Genomic DNA, 27,846 nt, shown 5'->3' with positions numbered 1-27,846 from the left:
ATAGAAGTCTCATTTCATAGTCATTGAAGACCATTCTTGCTTCACCTCTTAGAGGGCCACTGATTCAGATCTAGTGAATCTGCAATCATTGGGAGTGTCTAGAGCCAAAGCAGACCTCACCATTGCATCCAGAGTGCCAATTTAGTGAATTTTGACTATAAATTTGCCTATGTTGGGCAATAGTTAAAATTGAGGCAAATTTTTTTTGTAAACTGGCACTTGAAGGCCCGATTTGCAAAATTGGTATGATCTAATCAGATCTATTCAATTAATTTTAGATCTTCATTTTTTATTTGTATCTTTGCAATTTTTTTTGGATCTGAATTATTTTGTGGAAAAGTTTTGGCCATTAGGCTAGTGGGAGAGATTTTTGTAGTTGAAGATTGGAGCTTGCTGGAGCAAATTAGATATTGGCATCATATTTAGAAGGTCAAAAAACTCCAAAATCAACTTTTGTTTCATCAAAATAAAAAATTTGAGGTGAACTATAGAGTCAATTGATTTTTGGAGGTTTGATAGTGGTGATTCAGGAAAAAAATTTACAGATGTGATTTTCAAGCAACGATATCTCCCTCATACGAACTCCTTTTTTTGAGCAATTTTTGTTTTGTTTTGGGGTAAAATTTTGTGATCTCCACATTGGTGCAGGATGTTTGAGATCTCTATTCCTAATTTTTTTTGCAAATTGGAAATCCCAATTTTTGCAACCTTAAAGGCTTACTTAAAGCTCATTTGGATACATAATCAGGTTCCATTTTTTTTAAAGTGCATAATTTTTTGTCTACTTTTCAGATCTGCAATCAGATTATAGTTTTGTGTGGATAGAAATACCACTTTTAGAAATAGGTCCTTCTTTGCATTGTATTGCTTCAAAATTATTGTATTTCTAAGCTACATTGTAAAGTTCTAGATTTGAACTACAAGAGGAGGTTGTAAATTGCAAAATTAGAAGTCCACATTTGTCCATTTTAGCAAGTGACCTATTGTAATCACACTAAGTATAAAGTACCAAATCATACATTGTGGGGGGGGGGGGGAGTTTATTGATTATTTTTGCATTTTTGGGGTGCAAATATTTATTGATCTCATGGAGTTTTGTTTCACATGTCAGTTTGGTGTTAGACTGAGGTTGACAAAAAGGAACTATAAAAAATGGAGTGCCTTCATAATTGATCATCTAAGAAGAGAGCATAAGGAAGTATTTCCTTATCTATGTTCCAAAGAATTGCTTTCTTCCATTGATCTGCCACATGTTAAAATTATTTTAGATGTCATTTTTTCAGTCTGAATGCTGATGGTTTAGCTATCATTAGAAAGGTAATTGAACCTTATGACATTTGGATGGGACTTTGGAAAGCATATGGAGATCCAAAAGTTCCTCCACTTCTAGAGGACATTCTATCTTCAGTCACTCCAGTTATAGTACCTTCACCTCCAGATGAGATCCCATCTCCTGATGTTCTTGTTGCTTCTATTGATCTAGTTCCAGCCATAAATGCTCCTGATTTAGTGCAATAGGACATACCATGTCTTGCTATTTTAGCTTCATGGGATGACTTCCTTCCAAAAATTTCAAAATTTTTTGTGGAGTCTCACATTGAAGATGTGGGAGACATAATTGATGAAATCAATCTTCTCTTTGTTGAGGAGACTTCTTCACTTGTTGCGAGGGCACACTTTGACCCTCAACCACTTGAGCTTTCTTTTGAGTCTGACTTGATTATGGACATTTCTTTACAGTAGTTGGAGGAGAAATTTTTTACTTTAGAGGAGATAGATCAATCTTTGGAGATTGTATTCTGGTTCCCTCAAACATCATATCTTCTAAGGATTCTTCTTAGCAATTGGGGAGCATTCTCTACTACACCTATGGCACCATTTCTTCCTACAAGGAGGAACCTTATTCAGCTTTCATGGTGTGGCTTCTTCAATCATCAAGGACCTTCTATCATGGGTGTACATTCATCATTGAGGGGAGGCTACATTGCTTCTCTTCCCATATCTTCCTATTATGATGCTTCATTATCTTTGGAGTTTGATACAGTTTCATGCATGGACATGTTACCTTGTTTGCCACCTTCTCCACCAAATTAGTTCATGGCATCTATATTCATCAAGGACTTGTCGACATATGAGCATACTTAAGAGGCAATATCCACACACCATACTACATCTGGATCCCTCTTTCATCTTCCTATCCATAATGGGAAGCATACTTGTACCTATGCTTGGTGTATCTTCTTCCTAAAGGGAGAAATGTTGTTTGTCGGCATTGGATTTTCTTTTTTCTTCAAGCACTTATCATCAGGAGATCCTTCACTAAGGGGGGGATTTCATGGAGGGATTCTCTATTGTATATGCATGATGCATGTTATAACGGGGGGCTCTTGATTACCCCATCCATACATGCATCTTTCTTTATTGTACTTATCTCTCTTTTGGGGGGAGGGTTTTTCCCACAAGGTTTTCCCTCTTTGTCCATTTTCAGAGAGATTGCATTACATGTATACAACATTGCATTTGTACTTGGGTACCTAACATGGCCTAGTAGCTGGGACCCATTATGCATTTCATCATAGCTTTTGTGAGCTTAAGTGCATTCCCCTAATTTGCACTTAAGGGGGGGTGTTAGTGTAAATAATTATCATTTACACTTTACTTAAGTTTACTTAGGATAAATGCATTATTTTATTATTTATTGGGTTATACACCTAGGAATATGCGTACTCATATGAATTTTCATGTTGACAACACAAGAGTTAGCAACTCTATTTAAGCACATGGTGTCTACAACATAATTTTACGTGACACACCTATGTAAGCTTATCCTCTCATCATCGTACTAACTTTTGTGCTCAATGGAGGATAATCCACCCTTGGTAGACATGTGCTTAGTTTTGAGGCTTATCATATTGCTAACTCCTAGACATTCTAGAAGCATTCTAGAGGCCTTTATATGCAGGCACGCCTAGTGTACTTATACATAAATATAACATCAATTATCAATTATTGAATAATTTGATATTTAAAGATAATTAGTTATTCATTCTTATATTGTTATGATCATCCATTATTTGGTTCATACGTTGCTAGTCTTGTGCTTCTTGATCTTGGCATTATTTTGCCCTAAGGCAAATTATTCATGGTATCATAGCTATACCAAATTCTTACAGTAATAGATTGAGTCACATATATACCATCTTTTATTTGATAAAATTGTAGTCCAATGAAAAATTCAATCTCACCGAACATAGACATTTCAAATTCTTTGTTCATTTGATCAACAAATAAATTACACAACAAATCATTCCCACCATATATGATATCATCGAAAAATATTTTAGTAATCAATACGATGTTTTCAGCTTCAATTTTCAAATATCGATTATTATTTTTTCTTATCATCACAAATGAAATCGTAATCAAGTATGGATGTAGCCTTTCATACCATGCTCTTCATGCTTGCTTCAGTCCATATAATGCTTTGTTCATCTTTCAAACCAGGTGCTTCTGATCTAGCTCAACAAATCCTTCTAGTTGTTCAATGTATACTTCTTCAAGTATTCAATTTATAAATTTAGACCTTACATCCATTTGACATACCTTGAATTTATTTAGGTTGCATATTCCAACGAATTTTAACTCCTTCTAGTCCTTCTACAGATTCAAAGGTCTCATCATAGTCAATTCCTTCTTATTGGGTATAACCATCACAAACTAATATGGTCTTGTTGCTTACAACTTCACCATTATCATTTAGTTTGTTTATGAAAATCCACTTTGTTCCAATAACATTCTTGTTAGCAGGTGTTGATACATGTGTCCATGTGTTGTTTTTCTCAATCTGATCAATCTCTTATATATAACACTTATCCAATATTCATTTTCAAGTGTAAATATCATGATTCTTGGCTCAAACTCAATAATTAAACAAGTATTATCCTTCAACTTACTTCTTGTCATGATTCCAATGTTTCTATCTCTAATGATTTTTTCAAGTGAATCATTTCTTCTCACATACATTTCTAGGTCTAGTTCTATTCTTTGACTTCCAAGATTATCTTCACTCGATTAGGGCTTAACATCATGCTCAGGTTGTTCTGTCTATGGTTTAGGTAATGCAAGCTACCACTTAATAGCTCTCTACCATTGCTCATGCATTATTCTAGAAAAATATTGATATACATAAACAATATTTTTGTAATCATCAGGTTCTTTTTTACTTTTCTCCTTGTTCTTTTGTGCAAAAATCTTATATTTACACTTTCAATCATTTTGTCAGTTTCTTTTCTCAAACATTTGTAAGTCTTACTCTTAGTGGAATAGCTAAGGAAAATACCTTCATAACCATTAGAATAAAATTTTCCATTCCTTCTATTTTTATCAATGTAACATCTACTCCAAAATATCTTGAAATAACTCACATTAGGTGTATAACCATACCATAGTTCATAAGGTTTTTTGTTTGTTCCTTTCTTTAGTTGAACTCATTTGAGAGTGTAGACTATAGTGCTAATGGCTTCTCTCTAAAATACTTGAGCAATTCCCTTTTCAATTAGTAGTGTCCTTGCACAATCCATTTATAATACATTCCTTCTCTTAGCAATCCCATTCTATGGTGGATTCCTCAGTGTTGATAACTATCTCTTAATTTCATGCTCAACATAAAAGTTAGTGAATTCAATAGACATAAACTCACCACCTTTATTAGATCTCAAACATTTTAATTGTTTACCAATTTCTTTTTCAACTATATCTTTATACCATCTGAACATATCAAAAGCATGTGACTTTAGCTTCATAAGCATGATAGTCATCATCCTAGAATAATCATCAACAAACAATATAAAATATCTATCACCATAATACACTTTTAGTCTCATTAGTACATATAAATATGTATGCACTTATTCCAAAATGTCAATAGAAGTACATGTCTTTCTTAAAAAACTTGACTTGGTCATCTTACCGAGTTGATGTTGTTTGCACATAACATTCTTAGGCTTATGCAAATTTGGTAAGCCTCTAACTATTTTCTTCCTACTGACTTTGATCGCATTCTCCAAATTGACATGACATAGCCTCTTATGCCACAACCACACATCTTCAACTTTTACAAAAAAACATACATGAACTATAGGATCTAGGTAAAATAGATTACCTCTAGTTTTCTCTCTAGTTCTAATTATATTTCAATGATCATCATTATAGATCTTGAATTTCCTATTCTAAAACTCCATCTTGTGACCTATACTATTCAACTAAGAAACACTCAATAGATTATATTTTAGTCCTTGGACCCAATATGCATTACCACATTCAATTTTATCATTTAATATCAGTAAACCTATGCCTTTCAATGGAGATGGAATATCATTCTCAAATTTGATAGTTCCACCATCATAATCCTTAAGTTAATGAAAATTACTAATGTCTCAAGTCACGTGATGTGAAAATCCACTATCAATGATCCATGTATCATTTTTACTAACATGAGAGTTAAGATATTTTCCATCCTCATATATTTCCTCATTAGGATCTTCTTTAAAAACAACATACACCACTTCTACTTCTTGTTTCTCATCTTCACCTTGTGACTCAGTGTGCTATTCTTCAACAATATAACATGATTTATTCCCTTTGTCCTTATAGTCCTTCTTATCATTTCAATCACTCTTTCTCTTGTTAGGACATCTAGTCGTAATACAACCTACCTCTTTAATTTTAAAATATATCAAAGGTAATTTAACTTTACCTCTTAGTAACCTCCTTGCAATCAATACCTCAATTTCATCTATATCATCTTATTTTTCTCACTCATTTTCATCCTTATTGCTCTTTTCTTTCTTTAAACTACTAATGGTTAGTGAAGTCTTGAAAGCATTCCCAATTGTAACACTATTACCAAAATTACTTAATTCAAATGACCAACTAAACCATCAAGTGTGAGTGTTGATAAAAAAATATTCAATTGTCTATTGTCATTGATGTTACATAAATGTTATACTCTTACCATGAACTACCAGTTGGAACTAAGGATAGACGACTTTAGTATTCACAAAGAAAAAGTTTAGAAGAATTCAAGTTCAAGAATTCTTGTGTAAACCAAGTCAGATTGGTTACCAAAGGAGTTTAATGTAAACTAAGTCAGTTTGATTACCAAGGAACTCAATGGTAACTGAGCGACCCAATTTTTCAGAGCCAACCTTTAGTAGATTAATTTTATTCATTAGTTGGTTTATGCAAGCTAACTTAGTGGATCTTATTTGCTTTTTTCAAAGGGTATTCAAGCCGACTTGACATTGGATTTCATATAGATGAAAAGCCAATATGTGGATTGAATATGAAGGAAAAATAAAAGAAGATAAGATGCAAATAGATAGGGACATCTGATTTAGAGTAGAGTATCAAGGGAGCTGCAAAGAAGATCAAAGAGGATCCAAAGGATAAGCCATAAAAATGATCTAAATCTACAATCTAGTTGTTTCATAAATTAGGTCAATCATTCTTACTCTCTAACAATTGTAGTAGTGAAGAAATATCTTAACAGAGTTGAATTAATAATCATTTTTCAAATCCTCTAACCAGGTGACATTTCTAGATTGAAGTGTCTTAAGACCTCTAACAAGGCCACTCCTAATAGGGTTATTTAAATTCGTTAGTAGGGTCACACTTAACAATGTGTTTTGTAAGCTTTAACATGGTTGGCTCCTAACAAGGTTCAATTCAGAAGAGTGAAAAGTTATAACTAGTTGCATTGGTGGTTTTCCCAAATTGGGTTTCCACATTAAATATTGGTGTCTCATGTATTCATGTTATTCTATTGCTACTTTATCTTTTTAAAACTAAGTTACTAAAGGCTAATACACATTAATATATCAGATTTCTTTGTTAATTGAGTTACAATGAATATCTAGTTCTAACTGAGCTGTGAGTTTCAAAGGAAGTTTGTATTGAAATCTAAGGGATTTGGAATTGTTTTAGTGGTAATTGATTCACCCCTCCCCTCTCAGTTACTCCTCTTATATTTCCAACAATTGATATCAGAGCAGTTGGTGCTTGCAGAAAAGGTTTCAAGGACCTATGCTAAAGATCAAGATGTCTTATAGAAGAGAGATTCCTAAGTTGAACAAAGGTAACTTCAAAGCATGACAAGACCTCATGAAGATGCATTTGGAAACTATTGGAGAAACAAGCCTAAAATTCCTAGACAACAAGTATGTGTCATCTCTTGATCCTTTGACTATGTATCAAATGTTAGAAAAGAAGAATCAAAACACAAGGATGATTGACATTTCTTTTACTCTCAACTATGCTAAATTTGATAAATTCAAAGAATATCCTACTACTCATGAAATGTGGGACAAGATACAAAAGATCTATGGAGGAGATGACAATGTGAGGAGAGCCAAAGTAGAAATTTTAAGAGGTCAATTTGATTAGATAAAGATGAGAGAAGATGAAAACATTGCAAACTATAGTGAGAGAATCAAAGCAAGTGTGAGTGCAATCAAAGCCTTATGAGGAAAAATTGAAGATGCAACAGTAGTCAAAAAGGTATTAAAAACTCTTCTTCCTATTTATACAATTAGAGTTTTAGTTATTCAAGATATGAGATGTGATCCCAAAAATGATATAACTTTGGATGCACTAGTGAGAAGGTTAACAAATTTTGAGTTGGATAACTTTGATTACTATCTTCTTGGATCTTGCAACATTGAATCAAAATTCCAAGTAAAACTAGCCCTTGATAGAAAGTGAGGAAACTCAAAAGGAAAATAGTCTAATAGTGAAGAAGATGAAGAATATAACGATGATCTTGAAGCCATTGAAGCCCTACTTGCGAGGAGTTTACCAAAAGGAAAAAGTAAATATAAAGAAAAAAATTCCATTGATTTATTTTTCTTGTGAAGAAGTTGGTCACATTGCTACAATGTGTCCAAAAAAGGAAAATAAAGATGACAGAAAATCTAGCAAGTCCAAAGGCAAGAAATATTTCAAAAGCTATAAAGACTAGAAAGACAAAGGTAAGAAATCTTGTTAGATTGCTAAAGATTCTAACAATGATAATGAAGATGAAATGGTATATATTGCTATTAATGATGAATCAAATGATTAGGATAATTAAAATATGGCACTTATTTCTCATATAAGTAAGAATGACACATGTATAATAGATAGTGGTTGTTCTCATCACATGAATAGTGATAAAATAAAGTTTGAACACTTAGAGCACTATGATGGTGGAAGTGTCAAATTTGGAATGAACCATGTTATGTGAAGGGAAAAGGCTGCATTGCATTGACTGATGCAATCAGATGTGATAATGCTTATTAGGTTGAAGGTTTGAGATGCAATCTTCTAAGTTTGGCACAACTAAAAAACATTGGATTCAAGGTAGAATTCATGAATGGGAAGGCTAGGCTTCTGGATGGTAAAGGAAACCTAGTTGGAATTGGCAATCAAACAAAAGGTAATCTATTATATCTTGATCTCTCTGATTGTCCATGCTTCTTGGCACTTATAGAGGAAAGTTGGTTATGGCATAAAAGGATGTGTCATGTAAAATTTGATAATTTGGTTACTATAAGAAAAAATAGAAGAGTAAGAGGTATTCCAAATATGAAGAAACCTAAAATGGCCATATGCAAAAAATGTTAGATTGGAAAGATGGGTAAAACTAGCTTCAAAAATAAGAATTATAATATTGAAGAAGTCCTGGAATTAGTTCATACAGATCTTTGTGGAACAATAGGTACAAAGAGCTACATTGGAGATAAATTCTTCATTTTTTTAATGATTATTCTAGGATGATGATAGTAATGTACTTGAAGGATAAATTTGAAGCTTTTCAAAAATTCAAGTGATATCTGGCTAGAGTTGAGAAAGAAACATGTAATAAGTTAAAAAACTTAAGATCAGATAGAGGAGGAGAATTCATCTCTAATGAATTCAATGAATTTTGCAATGAAAGAGGAATCAAAAGATAGGTATCTACACCTAGTGAACCTTAGTAGAATGACATAGTAGATAGAAGAAATAGATCCATCATGGATTGTGCAAGAACACTGATGATAGAGAAAAATGTTGTAGTCAAATATTGGAAGGAAGCAATTAGCATAACAATTCATACCTTGAACTGTGTTCAACTAAAGAAAGACAATAATGAAGAATAAAATAACAAAGAACCTAAAGATTATAGAAACTTTGTCTACTTTGAACCTGATACATTACCTAGCATTCAACAGATTACCCCACCCGAGTCACCCAAGTCTAGAGTGTCAACTGAGTTGTAGCTAGTGTAACCTGAGTTGGAAATAGTTTGAATTGAGTCTCAGACAAAGGAACTTGAGTCATAGTCTATGGGAACTAAGTCTAAGACAATAGAAAAAAAGAAAAAAATTGAAATTCATAGAACCTCTAAGCATGGTGAACCGAGTGAATCCAGTTTAGAATCTAGACGTGATATACTTGTACTTGCTAGATATGTCAAAAGGCATCATGCATTTGAGAAAATAATTAGAGATCAAACAAAAGACACAATTACAAGGAACAAACTAAAAGGTACATGTTTTATTATTGAATTTGAACCTAGAACTGTTAATGATGCATTGAAAAATGAAAGTTGGATTGAGGCAATGAATGAAGATATTGAGAAAATTGAAAGAATCAATACTTGGACTTTTGTCCCTAGACCCAAGGATAAAAATGTAATTGGTACAAAGTGAGTATTTAGAAACAAATTGAATGAGAATGATGAAGTATCAAGGAATAAGGCATGACTAGTGTGCAAAGGATACACTTAAGAAAAAGGCATAGACTATAGAGAAACATTTTATCCTATTGCTAGACATGAACGAGTTAGAACACTACTTGCATATGCTACATTTAACGGATTCAAAGTGTATCAAATGGATGTAAAATCATCTTCGTTGAATGGAATTCTAGAAGAAGAAATCTACATTGATCAGCCTGAAGGTTTCAATGACCCAAACCAAAGAAACATGGTTTTTAAGTTACACAAAGCTCTATATGGTCTGAAGCAAGCTCCTAGAGCATGGTATGAGAGGCTTCATGGATATCTGGTAAAGATTAGTTTTCAAAGAACCAATGATAATAACAGTCTATATATCAAAGTGGGACCACAAAACAAGATTTTTCTAGCAAAAATATTTGTGGATGATATCCAATTTATAGGTCATGATGATTTATGCAAGTCATTCTATGAATAAATGAGGAAAGAGTTTGAAATGTCAATGTTTGGAGAAATAAAATTCTTTGTTGATTTACAAGTTCATCAAATGAAGGATGGAATTTACATTACTTAGTCAAAAAATATCAAGGAGATATTGAAGACCTTTGGAATGGAAAATTCCAAACCAGTTAGAACACCTATGTATACTAGACATAAGTTGTCCAACGATGATGATTCAAAAGAGGTAAATCAGACTACCTATAGATATATGATTGGAAAAATTCAATATGTTGTTCATACAAGACCTGATATTGCACTAGTAGTTGGTATAGTTGTAAGGTTATCTACAAATCCAAGAGAAAATCATATCATGGCAATCAAAAGAATTTTGAGATATCTATAAGGTACTAAAGACTATGGTCTATGGTATAAGAAAGGAGGGAACTTTGAGTTGAAATCCTTTACTAATGCTGATTGGGTTGGAAACATTGATGAAAGGAAAAACACCAATGGAGGAGAATTCTTTCTTAGGAAGAGGTTAGTATCTTGGATAAGTAAGAAGAATAATTTCATCTCTTAGTCTACAATAGAGGTAGAATATGTTGCTACAATAGTTAATTACTCCAACATGATTTGGTTCAAGCAACTATTTTCAGGAATGAAGGAAGAAATCAAGGATCTAGTGGTTATCTATTGTGACAACACAAGTTCAATATATATATATATAGTGATGCACACCAAGACAAAACACATTGCAATCAAGTATCATTTTCTAAGAGAATTAGTTCAAGATAAAGAGGTTAGATTGGAATATGTTAACACAAAGGAGTAGGTTGCTGACATATTTACCAAACCATTACCTAAGGATGCATTTTTGTATCTAAGAGGAAAGATAGGGGCCATTCCCCTATCTGATGCTCACTAGAGTACAGATTATTGATGCATTAATTGAGCTTCATTGAAGAACTATCAAATTGATGCAAGAAGTCAGAGCTCATCGCATATGAATCAGTACATTAGGTACATTGTAAAATCACTATGTCAAGTCTTTTGCATTTGATGTCAAAGAGGGAGAGAATCATGTCATATATTCATTGAAAGAGATTAATGTAATCAAAGAAGAATCAATGGCAACAATCTGCAAGAGGGAGAACTTGATTTGGTGGAGTTTGAACATAAGATGGTAGAGGGAGAATCTTAGAGGGAGTTCTCATGGATGGATAGAGAATCAAAATGAAACTAAGGATATTATAAAATCTTATAAATAATTTGATTTATCTAATTTTTCTTTTCTTAATGACATGTTGTGTTGCCATCAATTCCAAAGAGGGAGATTGTTGATAAACAATTAATCAATTGTATATTTTCATTGATGTTACACAAATGTTATACTCTTACCAAGCGCTAAAAGTTGGAACAAGTTCAAAAGACTCTAGTATTCACTGAGAAAAAGTTTAGAAGAAGCCAAGTTCAAGAATTCGTATGTAAACTAAGTCATGTCGATTACTAAAGGAGTTTAATGTAAACTAAGCCAAGTCAGTTACCAAGGAACTCAGTGGTAACCAAGTAACCCAATTTTTCAGTTTAAGCCAGCCTTCCATAGATTAATTTTATTCTTTAGTTGGTTATGCAAGATGACTTAGTGGATGTTATTTGTCTTTTTGTAAGGATATTAGAGCTGACTTGACATTGGATTTCATATATGTGAAAGGTCAATATGTGGATTGAATAAGTAGGAAGATGAAAAGAAGATAATATGAAAATAGAGAAGGATATCTAATTTAGAGTGGAGTATCCAAGGAGCTGCAAAGAATATTATGATCAAGGAGGATCCAAAGGATAAGCCTGAATAATGATTTCAATCTACAATCCAATTGCTTCATAAATCAAGTCAATCATTGTTACTCTCTAATAATTGTAGCAGTGAAGAAATCTCTTAATAGAGTTGACTTAACAATCATTTTGTAAATCCTCTAACTAGGTGGCATTTCTAGATTGAAGTGTCTTAATACCTCTAACAAGTCCACTCCTTATAGGGTGATTTAAATCTTTTAACAGGGTCACACTTAACAATGTGTTTTGTAACCTTTAACAAGGTTGGCTCCTAACAAGGCTCACTTCAGAAGAGTAAAAAGTTGTATTGGTGGTTTTCCCAAATTGAGTTTCCACATTAAATCTTAGTGTTTCATGTGTTAATGTTGTTTTTTTACTACTTTTTCTTTCTACAACCGAGTTACTAAAGGTTAATATACATTAATACATGAGATTGCTTTGTTAACTAAGTTATAGTGAATATCTAGTTCTAACAGAGCTATAAGTTTCAAAAGAAGTTTGTATTGACATCTAAGGGATTTTGAATTATTTTAGTGGTAACTAATTCACCACACCACACCCCGACCCCCCCCCCACCCTAGTTGCTCATGTTACATTTCCAACAGTAAGATCACTACCAAGCATAGCTCTGAATTCTTGAATTGCAGATACTCTAATAGCATAAATGGGTTAGAGAGTTCTAAGAACTTTAACAACTTCTTAATTGATGATGGAACCTTATACAACTTTGATATCACTTTCCACTTCTTTTATTCAGCTCACATACTAGACTATGTTCTCACCTTCTTTCATCCTCATGTCATCACATTTGCCTCTCAAAATCTCTACTTTTCTCTCTCAATAAATTTTCATCTCCACCATGCACAAATGCCAACTTGTCCCACATTTCTTTAGCACTAGTTCAATTTTTGAGAAGGTGATTGGGTATTGAGCTTCCCTTTGTTTCAAGAATTGTTTACTATTCTCTATTTAATAGGGCCAACCATGTGAAGGTGGAATCTTAACTCCCCTACCCAACATAACTCTAAATTCCTTGTTAACATCTAACATTCATTCATTATCACATGAAGTAAAAACAATTATGAGCATCCATGAAATAATCTCATAATAGCCAAAGCTAACATCTAACATTCATTCATTAACACATGGAACTTAGTAACACATAAAATTCATTACTATTTTATCACCACACAAAATTCATCAATATTTATTAGTACATACAATTCATGATCATTCATTAGCACATAAAATATTTAGTCATTGTCAAATAAAATTCATTAAAATAATGTTTTTTTTCATTCTTCCTTCTAATCTTGTTGAAAGAAACAAGTGGTTCCTCCCTTTCTTCATCATGTTCCTCTTCTACTGTCCTCATTGTAAGCCTAGTTCAAGGATGAGGCCACTTTTGTAAAGGAGAGTAACTTCAATAGGAAAGAAATGGTTTAAATTCATGAGAAACTTTTATTATTCTTATAAGTGTGAATAATTTAACGAACATAACTTTGTTTCTCTTTACCTGAAGGGGAAACATCATCTTCCACATCATTTTCTCTCCCCTTGACCTCATATTGTTTTGAATTAATGGAAAGAAAAGGTTTTGAAGGGATCCAAAACTCTTTACAATAGCAACCTCTTAAAGATAGATAAATGATAAAGTATCATTCATAAAATAGTTACCAATATGAAAGGTAACAGCGACCAACAAAAAAATGAAACAATAGAAAATATAACAAAAGAGACATCCTAGCATAGACCACAAAATAAAACATAGAAGACAAGGACCCTAGACCAAGTGCAGGAGAAAACACTCTATTTCATTTTCCAATTGCTCCAGTTTTTGCATGTTCTGAAGAATGGAGTCCTCCTTGGGCTCCTCCACTTTGATGTCCTCCATCTTTTACTAGGACCCATGGTATCTTTAGGCACACCCTCCTCCTTTTCCAAATCAATGATCTTCTAGTTTTGCAACATCTCATAATTTTTTTTGTGATTCAACTTGGATGTCTTAGGTTGTTCATGATTTTGGAGTAGAATGGTAACCAACATTGCTTCATTCTTCTCAATTCTCTTAGTCATCTTCTTCAGTTTGCCCTCCATTTCCTCAATCTGACTACTCATATTACTAGTGTTATAAAATTTTTACTTACTACCCAAATCCTTCCTAGAATCTTGAATATCATTTTTTATAATATGAATTTCATTGATGATCGAATTGTCAAATTGGAGGGAATTGGAACACCTGGCCTTGGCAATATCCAAAACTTTTAGATTAGCCTAATCATTTTCAATATTTCTCATCTGGGGAAAATCAAGCATAGAGGTTCCCTAGACATATGTGTCCTCTTTATCCTCCAAATCCCCTTTTCTCTCCAAGGAAAATATCTTAAAACACTGATCAAAACTAGTTTTCCCTTCTTCCTTGTTATCATTAATATCATTTAGGGGTTTCGCCGCAATTTCTTTTGGGTTAAGATCCTGGCTTACCCTCTCCTTATCCTGAGATCCCAAAGACATCACATTAACTTCCTCATTATATTCCTCCTCTTTCTCTTCTCTCATAGAATTTTTGGCCTCAGAATGCTCCTCTTTCTTCTTGATATCATCTAATATGCACTCTAGGGTACTATCTTGTTTATCCTCTAGGTTTTCTTTAGTGAGTGCCTTCTTAAGAGCCCTTTTGACACCATTTTCAAGTTATTCACTACCAAACCCACTACCCTCTTCAATTTTTCTTTCTCCTCTCTCTCATAGTCAACCTGTTCATCCTAATCCTTGGCACTTTCCTCCTCCTCTTCAATACTTTCACCTTTCTCAGAATCCTGCTCCATATCATACTCATAATGGTTTGTGTTCTCCTCTAAGATACATGTAGAATTCAACAAAGCACTCCCTTCTAACTGAGACACCTTAAATTTTATCTTTTTCTTTGTGTCCTTATTCAACTCGGAAGGGTCATAAGAGGAATCTTCAAATTCTAACTTAATAGATTTTCTTTTCTTGTTATCTTTAGCACATTTTCCCTCCCTCTTCCTCTTCCTATGAATCTCCCCTTTTAACTTTGTTCGGTCTTTGACCACTAGTGGTTCCTCAACTTTGTGCTTTCCATAATACTTAGCAATCATGCTCATTAAACCCTCATGAAGAATAGGGTTAGTTAGATTCTTGCAATGCTTTTCAATACCTTTAACTAGAGAATTATAAAGATAGAATGGAAAGGAAACTTTTTCCCCATGCTTGAAGTGAATAAGAAAAACAAAGTGATAGTTTCAAACTCTTGTGAACCTACCATCTAAAGTAACATACTCCATAATAACCCTTAAAAAATTAAACCATTTATTCTTAATTTGATAACCTCATCTTGTTGAACACCCTCTAGAGATGAAATAAAAAAGGTTATGTTAATAAAAAATACTAATTGTAATTAATTTTTATTTAAGAAAATAACAACTGTCCACTTTATTTGATAAAGGAACTTCACTTGTAGGAAATTCATGTTCCACTTGTCCATATGGTCCCTCTAGTGAGGTACTCTTCTCATTTTAGAGCCATTAGATGAAAGGTGATCTATAGTGGTTTCTTTGTTTCTATGAAAAGTTACACACTTCTTACTCAATGTGATTATGCATCCTTGCAATACGTGTCTAGAGTAGGGCCTGATGGTAACAAAGGGAAGGTGAGACTTGTAGTGAATAACAAATCAACACATGTTGCATACATGGAAAATAGAAAAGCCATGAAAGATATACAAGGTGTTTTGTTCTTGAGCATCTGATTTATCAGATATAATAGTTGGTGTGATGTCACTGTGGGAAGCTGCATGTTCTTTACCCATTATGACATAGTGACACATTGAAACATGTCCAAAGTAATTCAAAGGTTAGGGGATGGCCCACAATACCAATTGGAGTATAGTTGTCAATTTTTTATTTGTTTGACTTCTGCGTCATACCAAGAAAAATGACTCAACATTCATGGATCAAATTTGAGTCGTTGATCCCTATCTCTGTGAATTCCCAATCTATGGTGTAGGTTCAAAAATTAATTCATGGATTTGTTGACCTATTGCCTATAGAATTAATGGAAAATTAATTCAAAATTTGTACAACAATTAATAAGATTTTTTTTGTCATAAAAAATTATCCTATTGAAGAGCAGTTGAATTTTGATGCAAGTGCAAAAGAAGCAAGCATATAGTGCCAAATAAGATGCAAAAAAACTAGGGTTTTTTGAGAAATAAATAATGGGAGTGGGAGAAAATTACTAGTAAGTACCCTTGTCTAGGTCACAAAAATTTGTTTTTGGGAAGCAATTGTGATTGATTGCCTATGAGTGAAGTATTATTGTAAACCTTAGAAATGTTACCTAGAAGAAATTTCACAAGAAAGACAAACCACCATGATAGAAATGTATGTGATGATCTTTTAGACCAATTAGATAGGTCCACAAATGAATATTCAAAAGGTAAAAAACTTGTTCCAAAGTCACTACGTCTTCATATTGTTGAGGGTTTGTATGGCAAGAAGAATCGAGTGTAGGATGCCAAAAAAAAAATGATTGGTTGGAAGTTATTTAAAGACTATTTTTTCTCAGAGAAATCTAGGTGTCTTACACAGTAATGTTTGGAATATTAATTTAGGAAAATTGGTTGTACTTGAGGATTTTATCAATACAGACCTTTTAAACCTAATTGCAAAAAGATATGATCTAATGCTTTGATTAGCACAAAATAGAAATAAAGTTTTTCTGGTTAAAATCATAGAAAAATAAATTTGTGAGGTTTCCATGCTAGACCCACCTTCTGATTTTATTGAGACCATTAATTTTCAGAAGTTACAGGAGGTGTATGAAGCTCAAAGGGTTTATATGAGAAATGGTCCTTTAGAGGACCATTTTTTAGTTGTTGGAAATTTGTCTCTAGTTGCACCATCAACTCTTGAATCTTTCTTGAAGACTTATTTCAATTCTTATGCCTTAGCAGTGTATATGTCATTGTGTAGAGTTTTTGGTGACAACAAACACAATTCTATGCCTGTAGACTTCATGTACATAATGGTTTAGATCCCCTATTATGACATTAATTGATATCTGATTTTTCTTCTTACATTGTTGAAGAGATTCATAATGGCCTAATTGGAATTCAGAAAGGAAATGTCGACAAGCATTTTGGATGATATTCCATGCTTATGCACATGTGCCTATTTAAGGGAGCTTTTTCATTTGAAAAAGAGATGAAATTGAAAATGTAACAATATGGAGAAGTGTTGTCTATCCAATTATGGAGTACATATATGTTATGGGATAGGGGTGATGCTAGTTTTGTAAGATTTGATAGATCTTTTTCCTCCAAGTTGAGAGTATTATTGTCTCCTGATAACCCTAGGACTCCCAAGGCATTGTTGGAGCTAATTAGACCAAAGGAATTTCCTATAGATTTGAAGTTCTTCCATAATTGGGGAGATATCATCCCATACCCAGTTTCTATAATTTTCAAAGTGTATGGTTTTCAAGGGACTCCCCATGTGTTTCCTTATCAAGTTCCCCTTAAGATTGGTATTTCATAGGTTCTATGGAAACTTTGGGGATTGGAGGAGAAAGAGTTAGAAAATAGATCAAGAGGTACAATTTTTCCTTCTTACACTATTTTACATCAATTTGGAATCATAAATAAAGGATGGATAAATTTCAATAAATTATTAGACCCCTACAAGATGGTCTTGTATCATGCCATTTTTTTAGATGCAGAGGGATTCTATGAAATGTTTCAAAATAGAACTAAGGTTAAAAGGTATGTACACCAATTCTACTACCCTAGGGACATAATTAGGAATAATTTTTCCTTGCAAGAGAAAGAGGTCAAGATAGATAACTGGAGGGGTTTACAGGAAGACCCTAGATTTTATAAATTCTTTTGATAAATATTATGACCCTTTGAAGGATGTTACTATATGGAGTGACAAGTTACATAAATTGGTGACACATTTCTCTAAAATTATTGAAGTTTTAAATGAGAAAAGAGATGCATTGTTTAATGCATACCCTAATAGGTCAAGAGAAGTAATGAAAATACTTTCACTTACCCCTACCATTAATCTTGAACAATACACTATCCAAAAGAAGATAGGGTATACTATTGTCAGGTCACATGAAGATATTGTTGAGAGAGGTAAAGAAGTAGAAAATAGACCTTTTCCACCACATCCAACAAATGTCCCTTCTTCTTCAACATATAAAAGAGCTTTGTCAAAAAGTCCTCCTATAGAATCTTCTTTAAAGAAGCAAAGAGTGGAAGAGGCCACTTCATCAGGAAAATAGGTATATTCACCATCCCAATCCCTAATGCATTTTGAAAATGAACAAGGAATAACTAAGAAGTTAATACAAATAGGTAGCTAGGGTAACATTTTTGTTACAATGACTAAATTGGAAGAAGGGATGCCAAAAGAGCCCCTAATGCCACTCATGGACCTCACTAAAGAGGATTTTAGAGGAAAGGAGTTAGACCCTACTGTAGAACAAACTTTTAAGACATTTTTGTTTAATGATTATTTTGTTAAATCTAGAGATTTTAGTTTTCCTAGAGATTAAGCATATCCAATTTTGAGGCTAGATGTAGGAAGAGGCAGGTAGAGAGTCCCAACGAAGATGACTCTATCATAAAAGATGAGGTAAAATAGGAAATGATGGAATAGTTTATCAATATTACTCCAAGAGAAGGAAGGGTGATGATAAAGGAAGAAATAGTACTGATTCTTCCTAAATGGGACATTGTAGATGCAATGGTTTTTGATACAATTAGGAAAGAAAAAAATACCAAGTTTGGAATTAAAGAAGAAGGAATGTTAGCATCCCAAGGGGTAAATTATAGTGATGATCATGCTACATTGGTCATATGGTCTTTACGAAAGAGAAACAAATATAGACAACATGAATCATTTGATATTGATCAAGTGAGAGGCATGATAATGAGAAGAGTAGGTGAAAAACTTTAGGAGTTAAAGCTTCACTAATGAGAAAAGAGAATATAGATTTTTCACTAGCCTCTACTATGGAAGAAATACACAAATTGAATTAATTAAGTCTAATGTATGTGGAGGTCTTGCAAGATTATGATGCATAAAGAAAAATAACATCAAGTTATTGAAAATAATGGATATGTATGAAAGGCAATAGGTGAGACAAGTGGAGGTGGGAGAATCCTCTTAGAGAATGATTGTATTATCACTAGCTCCATCACCTCCTGCTGGTCCTATAATTGAGATCCCTTAGAATCCTTAGAATCTTGAAGAATAGTTTTATGAAGAAATTGAGGATGAAAATGTTGATATATGATTGAAAAGATCATTTGAGTTAGAAAATTGTTGTAAGAAGTGTTTTCAATCATTATTTTGTCACTGATGTCAAACTTGCTATATGTTGGTAAGACAATTGCTTATATGCTTTAAGCACTATCACTTGGTTGATTGGTGAGGAGGACTTGATCAACAAGATGTAACAAAAGTACCTAGAGGGAAGGTTGAGTTATGATTATGTATTGAAGTGCAAGAATCAATTAAGACAATGATAACATAGTGTATTGATGATCTACTTGGGGTTACAAAATGATTGGCTACACTTAGAAAGTTCAGATGAAAAAAAATGGACAAATTCATTTGCTAAGCTTGACCAAGTTGATAGAAAGTGCCGAGTAAAGTTAGTGCAAGATGAGCAAAAAGTTGATTGGAACTGAGTGAAAGTGTTTTCTAGTAGATGCCAAGAAAACTAATAGGTGCTGAGCAAGTTAGTAGATGCTGAGTGATTTTTAGTATGTGTCGAACACCACTAAAATCCAGTTGATGTTGAGTGATTTTACAGTAGATGTTGAGTAACATAGTATGTGTCGAGCATCAATAAATTGATAATGTCAAGTTATTGCATTATGAAAAAGATCAAAGAATCGCCAAATAAAAGCCAACAAGTTTATTTTCTTGGAACTTGTGAATCAGGAGGAAGATAAGATTGATGAACTGGAAGCACAAAATCTTATGTAAATAATTTTGGAGGTGAATTCAAATGGATTCTAGGAGAATTTTCTAGAGAAGACAAGATATGGGGTAGATACATTATATCCTACCTAATCCATTGAAAACCCTAATTTTTGAGATGGATAATGAGCAGGAAAAAGTGTTCTAATTCCCTATATCTAGGGATGCCTGGTCATGAAGCAAGGTTGGTAAGAGGTTAGAAAGTTTTTGGATGCGAAAAATCTGACAAAGTGAAGGAAGAGGGTTTTGCTTCATCAAGTGACCCAAGAGGAGAAGACTATAATAGAAAGCTAAGAAAAAAGGATTACTAAATATGAATACTTGAAGGATGAACAAGCTGTTAGAACTACAAATATTGGAAGCCAAGTAGAGATGGGGACTGAATAGTAATATGTAATCTACAAGTAAGGTTGTAAGTTGTATCAGGTCAAACTCTACTATTACTCTCTAACAACTGTATCAGATTGTGGTAAATCCTTTGTAGAAAGGTTGACTTAGTAGTCATTGGGAAATCCTTTAACAAGGTGGCATTCCAAGTGAATGACCTAAAGTCCTCTAAAAAGACTCACTTTTAACAGGGTGATTGAAATCCCTTTACCGGGTCACATTTAACAGTGTGTGTTGTAACCTTTAATAAGGTTGGCCTTTAACAGGGCATCACTTCAGAATAGTGAGAAAGGAGTAGCATGTTATTGGTAGATTTTCCCAAATTGAGTTTCCATGTTAAATCATTGTGTCATGTGTACTGATGGATGTGTTGTGTTTTATGCTTTACATTTTTGCATGTTAGTTTGACAGTAATATATTAGTTTTGGTTTACACACAATGAATGCATGCATGGTTAAGAAAGTTTTATGGGTTCACTAATTTGTGAAAAAGTTTTATTTGGACATTTGGACCTTGAATAAATAATTCACCCCACCCTCTTAGTTATTCTAAAGAATTCCAACAATTAGAATAAGATCATAGTTTCTTAAGAGGATTAGTTTCAAGGTACTAAAAGCATAAAGATCAAGATGTCAAAGAGAGAGGTACCTAAGCTGAATTGAGATAACTTTCCTGGATGGCAAAGTTTGATGAAGCTACACCTTGGAGGACTTGGAGACTATGCACAAGCTTGAATTATAGTAGAACATGTTGATCCAAGAGGAGCTCTAATTGTTGAAGATTTGAAGAAAAAGAAAGAGCACAATCAGGTGATGTTGGAGATTTCCTCTACCTTGAGCTATGCTAAGTTTGATGATATAAAAGATCTTACAAGTGTGAAGTAGATGTGGGATTCCCTAAATACCATCTATGGAGGAGACAAAAATGTTCAAAGAACTAAGTTAGAGAGCCTTAGAGGTAATTTTGATGACATGAGAATGGAAGAAGGTGAAAACATTGCTCAATATGGTGCTAGAATAAAAGAGGTTGTTAGTGCTATAAAAGGTGCAACTGGTAAAATATATGATGAAACTATGATAAGTAAAGTCTTGAGAACATTTTTGCCTATATATGCCCTTAGAATGTCTACAATTCAAGAGTTAAGATATATACCAGGAAATGATCTAACCCTTGAAGGTATAGTTGGTAGACTCATGGCATTTGAGTTATCTAATTTTGACAACTATAGACCAGAGTGTATTGAATCAGTTTTCAAAGCCAAATTTTTACTAAAGGATTCTAAGGAGGCGAAGCCAAAGAAGAAGAAAAGAAAGATAAATTATGCATCTAGTGATAGTAGTATTGATGAAGAAGACATTGAAAAATTGGAAACATTGTTGGCCAGAAGATTCCACAAAGGAAAAGGTAAATTCAAAGGTAAGCTGTCTATCATTTGTTTTAATTGCAACGAAGTTGGTCATATTGCAGCAAGATGTACATAGAAGAAGAACTCTAGAGAAGGGAACAAGTACAAAAATAGAAGAGAAGATGATGGAAGAGACTACAGAGATAAAGGCAAGAAGTCATGTTACATTTCTAATGAAAACCACTCTAATGAAAATGATGATGAAGTGGTATATGTTGCAACGAAGGATGAACTAGATGAGGATGAGGCTATTGCACTTATGACTTGTGTGAACAAGAATGAAAAATGGATCATTAATAGTGGATGCTCACATCACATGACTAGAGACAAAAGTAAGTTCATTACCTTAACATGTCATGATGAAAATACTATAAGATTTGGTAATGATGCACCATGTTCATTAAAAGGAAAAGGGTCTATTAAGCTTACAAACAAGATCTCATGTGACAATTCTTATTATGTTGAAGGATTGAAATTTTAATTTATTAAGTGTGTCACAATTGAAAAATTTGGGGTGTAAAGTTGAGTTTGAAAATAATTTAGCCAAGATATATGATACAAATAGAAACCTAATTGGAAAAGGTGATTAAACTAGGAGTAATTTATTCTATTTGGATATAGAATATGCTACTTGTCTTATTGCAAAATTTGATGATGTATGACTTTGGCACAAGAGATTATGTCATTTTAACTTTGATAATCTTATTAGTATAAGTAATATGAAAAGAGTTAGAGGTTTTCCTAACTTAAAGAAAGCAAAAAACATAATGTGCAAACAATGTCAGCTAGGCAAGATGACAAATTCAAGCTTTAAAAGTAAAGCTTATACCTCTAAGAAAATACTTGAAATTGTTCATACTGACTTGTGTGGACCTATTGAAGTGCAAAGCTACAAAGGAGATAGGTATATAATGCTACTTGTTGATGATTACTCTACGATGATGACTGTCATGTTTCTAAGAAAAAAATCATATGCTTTTCAAATATTTAAATAGTACTTGGCAAAAGTTGAGAAAGAAATAGGTAAGAGCTTGAAATGCTTGAGATCAAATAGAGGAGGTGAATTCACTTCACATGAATTTGAAGTGTTTTGCAATGACAAAGGAATCTAGAGATAGACATCAGCACCAAGGACTCCTCGACAAATTGGAATTGCTGAAAGAAGATACAGATCTGTAATGGACTGTGCCAAAACACTAATGATGGAGAAAAATGTTGCCCCGAAATACTGGAGAGAAGCTTTAAGTACTGTAGTATACACTCTGAACCATGTGTAAGTAAAGAAAGGTACTCACTCAACACCTTTTGAACTATGGTATGGTCATCCACCTAATGTGAAATATTTTAAGGTATTTGGAAGAAAATGCTATATTTTCAAAGATGTTAGAAGTGGAAAGTTTGATGTAAAGAGCGAAGAAGGTATACTCCTTTGTTACTCCACAAGAAGTAAAGCTTAGAAGTGTTTAATTACTAACACTAACAAAATTGTTGAAAGTGCAAATGTGAATTTTGATGAATTTATAGAAGCATATGAAACTGAACCTACAAAAGAACGAGAAGATTACAAGACATTTACATACTACTATGAAGGAATGCCTACTCAAGAAGATGTCACAAATCATGCAACAAATCAATAGCAAGTTTCAACAACTGCTGAGTCACATCCTATGAATGCCAAATTGCATTCAGATGTCGAGTTACAAAATGAGGAGAATGCACAATTAGACTCTGAGATTAGCATACATGAAAGAGATGCTAATATACCTAACAAAGATGCACATAGTGATACTAAAGCTGAGAGATAGAATGCAACCACAAGAACTAGGCCTGGACTATCCAAATATGTTAAAAGACACCATCCTATAGATCAAATCATTGGAGACAAAGATGCAAGGCCAATGATGAGAAATAGGTTAAGAGGAGAATCATGTTTTTTGAGCATGAAAGAACCTAAGACAATGAGAGATGCATTGGAAGATGATGATTGGTACAAGGCTATGGAAGAAGAAATTCAATAGATAGAAAAGAACAAGACTTGGAGCCTAGTTCCTAGACCAGAAGACAAGAATGTGATTGGCACAAAATGGGTATTTAGGAACAAGCTAGATGAGAATGGTGAAGTAACAAGAAATAAAGCAAGACTAGTTTGCAAAGGGTATGCACAAGAAGAAGGAATTGACTATGGTAAAACATTTTCTCCTACTGCAAGAATAGTAAGAATTCTACTTGCTTATGCTACTTACAAAGGTTTCAAAGCTTACTAGATGGATGTCAAGTCTACATTTCTAACTGGAATATTAGAAGAAGAGGTCTACATAGAACAACTACAAGGATTTGTGGAAAAAAACAATAAAAACATGGTATGAAAACTGCACAAAGCCCTATATGGATTGAAACAAGCACGAAGAGCATGGTATGAGAGACTTCATACTTATCTTGTTAAGATTGGATTTAAAAAGATAGATGATAACATCAATTTGTACATGAAGATAGATAAAGAACAAGGTATATTGTTATCTGAGATAATTTTTGATGACATAATATTTGGAAGACAAGATGCTTTGTGTGATGCTTTTGCAAATCAGATGAAGTAAGAGTTTGAAATGTCAATGTTTGGTGAATGTAGACACCTAAATCCTTTAGAAAGTAAAGTATTTTTATTTTCTGAAAAAGTCCCTGATGACATCATCATTAATTAATTAATTAATTAATTAATTTTTTTATGCCATTAAATCCCTTTATCTTAATTAAAAATATTTAATTAAGGAATCTCTCCCAAAAATGTTTAAATCTTATTTAAACATTATTTTCTTATTTATTAATTATTTAATTAATAAATTGACCAAAAATCCCAAAATAAATAATTAGTTTATTTTTTGCCCAAAACTTGGCCAATTTTCTTAAGACCACTAACCTCTTCCAAAATCTTCTAATCCTTCTTTAATTTTGATTAAAGGCTAATCCCATCATTTCCTACCCCTAATCCCAACTCAAAATATTTAATTAAGATTAAATAATAATCCTCATGTTTATTAAAAAGGTTTTAATAAATATCTCCTCAACCCAAACCCTTGAAATAAATAAAACTTTATTTATTTCCTAAAAATCTAATTTATCCTCATCCTAAGAAGTTCTAGACTCTTCTAGAAAGTCTTCATCCTCATCCTAGGAAGTTCTAGACTATTCTAGAAAATCTTTATCCTCATCCAAAGTCTAGACTCTTCTAGAAGATGTCTTTAAACCTAATCCTAATCTCTTCCTAACCTTGTCACATTCCCTAAAAATGGGTTAAGACTTCCTAACCCAAGCCAAAGTTAACAAATAACAAATATCTCCTCCTTCACCCACCCTCATTAAATGCCATCCACTTGCCTATCCCTAAGCTAATACTAAACCATCCTAATCCATCCTCTAATCATTTGCACAATCCTAAGCAAGCTTAAAACCTTCCTAATCAAGCCCAAGTTGAAATTCCTCTCATCTCCCTCAAAATATCCCAACCATAAAACTTTATGAAGCCCACTAGGTCATAAATGACTCTTCCAAGCCCTTTCATTTCTCTTACAAGCCATTATGAGGGTCTTTATGAAGATTTTATCCCTTGAAGATGCCTGGTTAGATCACACTATCAAATTTAGCAAGAATCCAAGAGTTAGCCCTGCTTATGCCTTACCAACTAGGCATGATTTCTATGAGTAGGCCCCCTTGTTCCTCCACATCTTCTTGCATAAGCTCCACTTTAGAGTCATCCTTGTAGGTAAGCCAGCCACCCTTAGTCATCCCCTTAAGAATTTTAGCTCACCCATCTCACTTAGATCTTTGCCTTAGAACCAAACCAATCCCCTCAAACCTAGCTAGCATCCCAAAAGCCTAAACTTCACATCCAAGCCTTCAAAATTGTTGTCACCTTGCCAAAGTCTGCCATTCCTACAGTCTTGCAAATCCACCAATCTCACCAATGTTATCCCTTTGACAGAGCTTTATCTAGGGTAATCTAGCTTTGTCACTTGTTATCCCTCATCACCTTGAGCTAAAGGTTGGGATCCACAAGTGGTCAATCTTGTGTTTTTTCTAAAGGATCATTAGTCTATCCTTAAGTTAACACAATCACCACCAAGCTTGCACATAGGAAAGAAGACCTTTCATGATTTGGCGACATATCTTTGAAGTTATAATCCCTAACCCAATCCTCCTTACGTTTGTCATATAGCTTTGCCTCAACCTAGGAAATCATTTGCATAGAAAAGCCTTCCCCCTTTGCATCCATCAGCATTGTTGCATCTCATCCCTCGGAACATTTTCATGCCACCCGTCACTCGCTTAGCCAAGAAGAAGAAGGAAACAATGGAGCTCTATCATTTGGATCAAACAACATCACTCCCCTTGAGCACTCAACCATCCTTCAGCCTAGAGAACACTATACCATCACCTACTGACATTGAAGCTTTCATGAACCAACCGGGTTATGCAGTATTGGTGAATGCCATTATAGACAAGAACAAAGAAACAATCATGGCTAACTTTCGAAGGGACAATATAGGAGCCTTCAAATTTGGAAGACCTCCTCCCTTATCAAATCCATCTCACCCATTGTTTGGACAACTACCACTCCCAATAGGCTCTTATGATTTAGATTATCCTCAATATGTGCCAAAAGAAGAGCCTCAAGCCAATCCTTATGATCCAATAGACCCAAACATACTAGCCTCCACTCAAGTTGAAATCTCCCTTCCGCAAGCCAATCCAGCCACGACCACTCCACCATTGGTCCATACCACTCCATCCCAAACCACCTTCACCCAAAAAACCTCATCATTCACTCCCTTCACTATTGCTGCTGCTGCTCTCCAAACCAGCCTTCCAAATCCACCCATCTCCCAAATCAGTGCTAGCATCTTTGGTCAACCTCAACAATATACAACCGGGATGCCACCCATGGGGTCAAGTAATCAACCTTTCATCACCCCCAGCTTGTTTACCTCAGCTCAAAACACAATTCCATCATTTCCACTAGGTCCTTGGAGCTCAGTGCCATCAGCCACAAATCCACAAGCTACTACCCTCACTCCACAAAGCTATCAAACCCCACAAGCTACTACCAATGTTCTGCCAAGCTCTCAAGTGACCCAAGCTCCTACCACCACTCTACCAAGCTTTCAAATCCAGCCACCAAGCTATCAAACCCCATCAGTTCCATTCCCAGGCTTTGAATTCCCACCACCTCCACCACCAACTAATCCATTACCTCCTATTACTAACTATTTTTCTATGCCACTTCTAGGAGGAAATCCACCACCACCAACCACCAATTACTTGGCCTCCTTTTCCATGATACCCTCCCAAATGGGGGCACAACCCACATATATTGGTCAAACTCCTCAAATCCCAAGTCAAGTTTCACAAGCTCCCCGATCCTTTCTCCAAGCTTAACAACCATCTTATACCTTACCTCCACAAAGCAATCCATTTATCCCACAGCCAGCCTATGCCCCTTAATCCCTATCCCAAATCCCATATCAGCAGCAAGCCTTGCAACACATGCAAAAATATGTGCCTCCTCCATCTTAGCAACCCATCATCCACCATTCAGTTGCCCAAGCCATGTACAATCCCTACCAGCCCATACCTCGAAGCCATCCATGTTCCATTGCCCCATCTAGCACATACCTACCTCAGGGCACTCTTACATTGGGTGCACCCCAACCATCACCCATTAATTTAGAATGGGAAGCCATGAAGACAGCTTTGAAGAACATCCAGGAGGGAAATGATCCAAAAACCTTCAAGTTTGAGAATGTGTGTCCTTACCCATTTGACAGAGCCATTACCATGACACCATTTCACAAACACTTTGAGATACCCAAGTTTGACAAATTTAGAGGAAAAGGAGACCCTGTCACACATATCAAAGAATTTTACATGCACTGCCAAGAAGTGGCATACAGTGACGTCTTCCTCTTTCGTCTCTTTCCCAAAAGCTTGGTCGGACCAGCTCTTGAATGGTT

This window comes from Cupressus sempervirens, chromosome 4 (genome assembly GCF_028749045.1).
Source record: "Cupressus sempervirens isolate cs-2001-9-10 chromosome 4, ASM2874904v1, whole genome shotgun sequence".
NCBI classification, from domain to species: Eukaryota; Viridiplantae; Streptophyta; class Pinopsida; order Cupressales; family Cupressaceae; genus Cupressus; species Cupressus sempervirens.
This window is presented reverse-complemented; position numbering follows the sequence as displayed.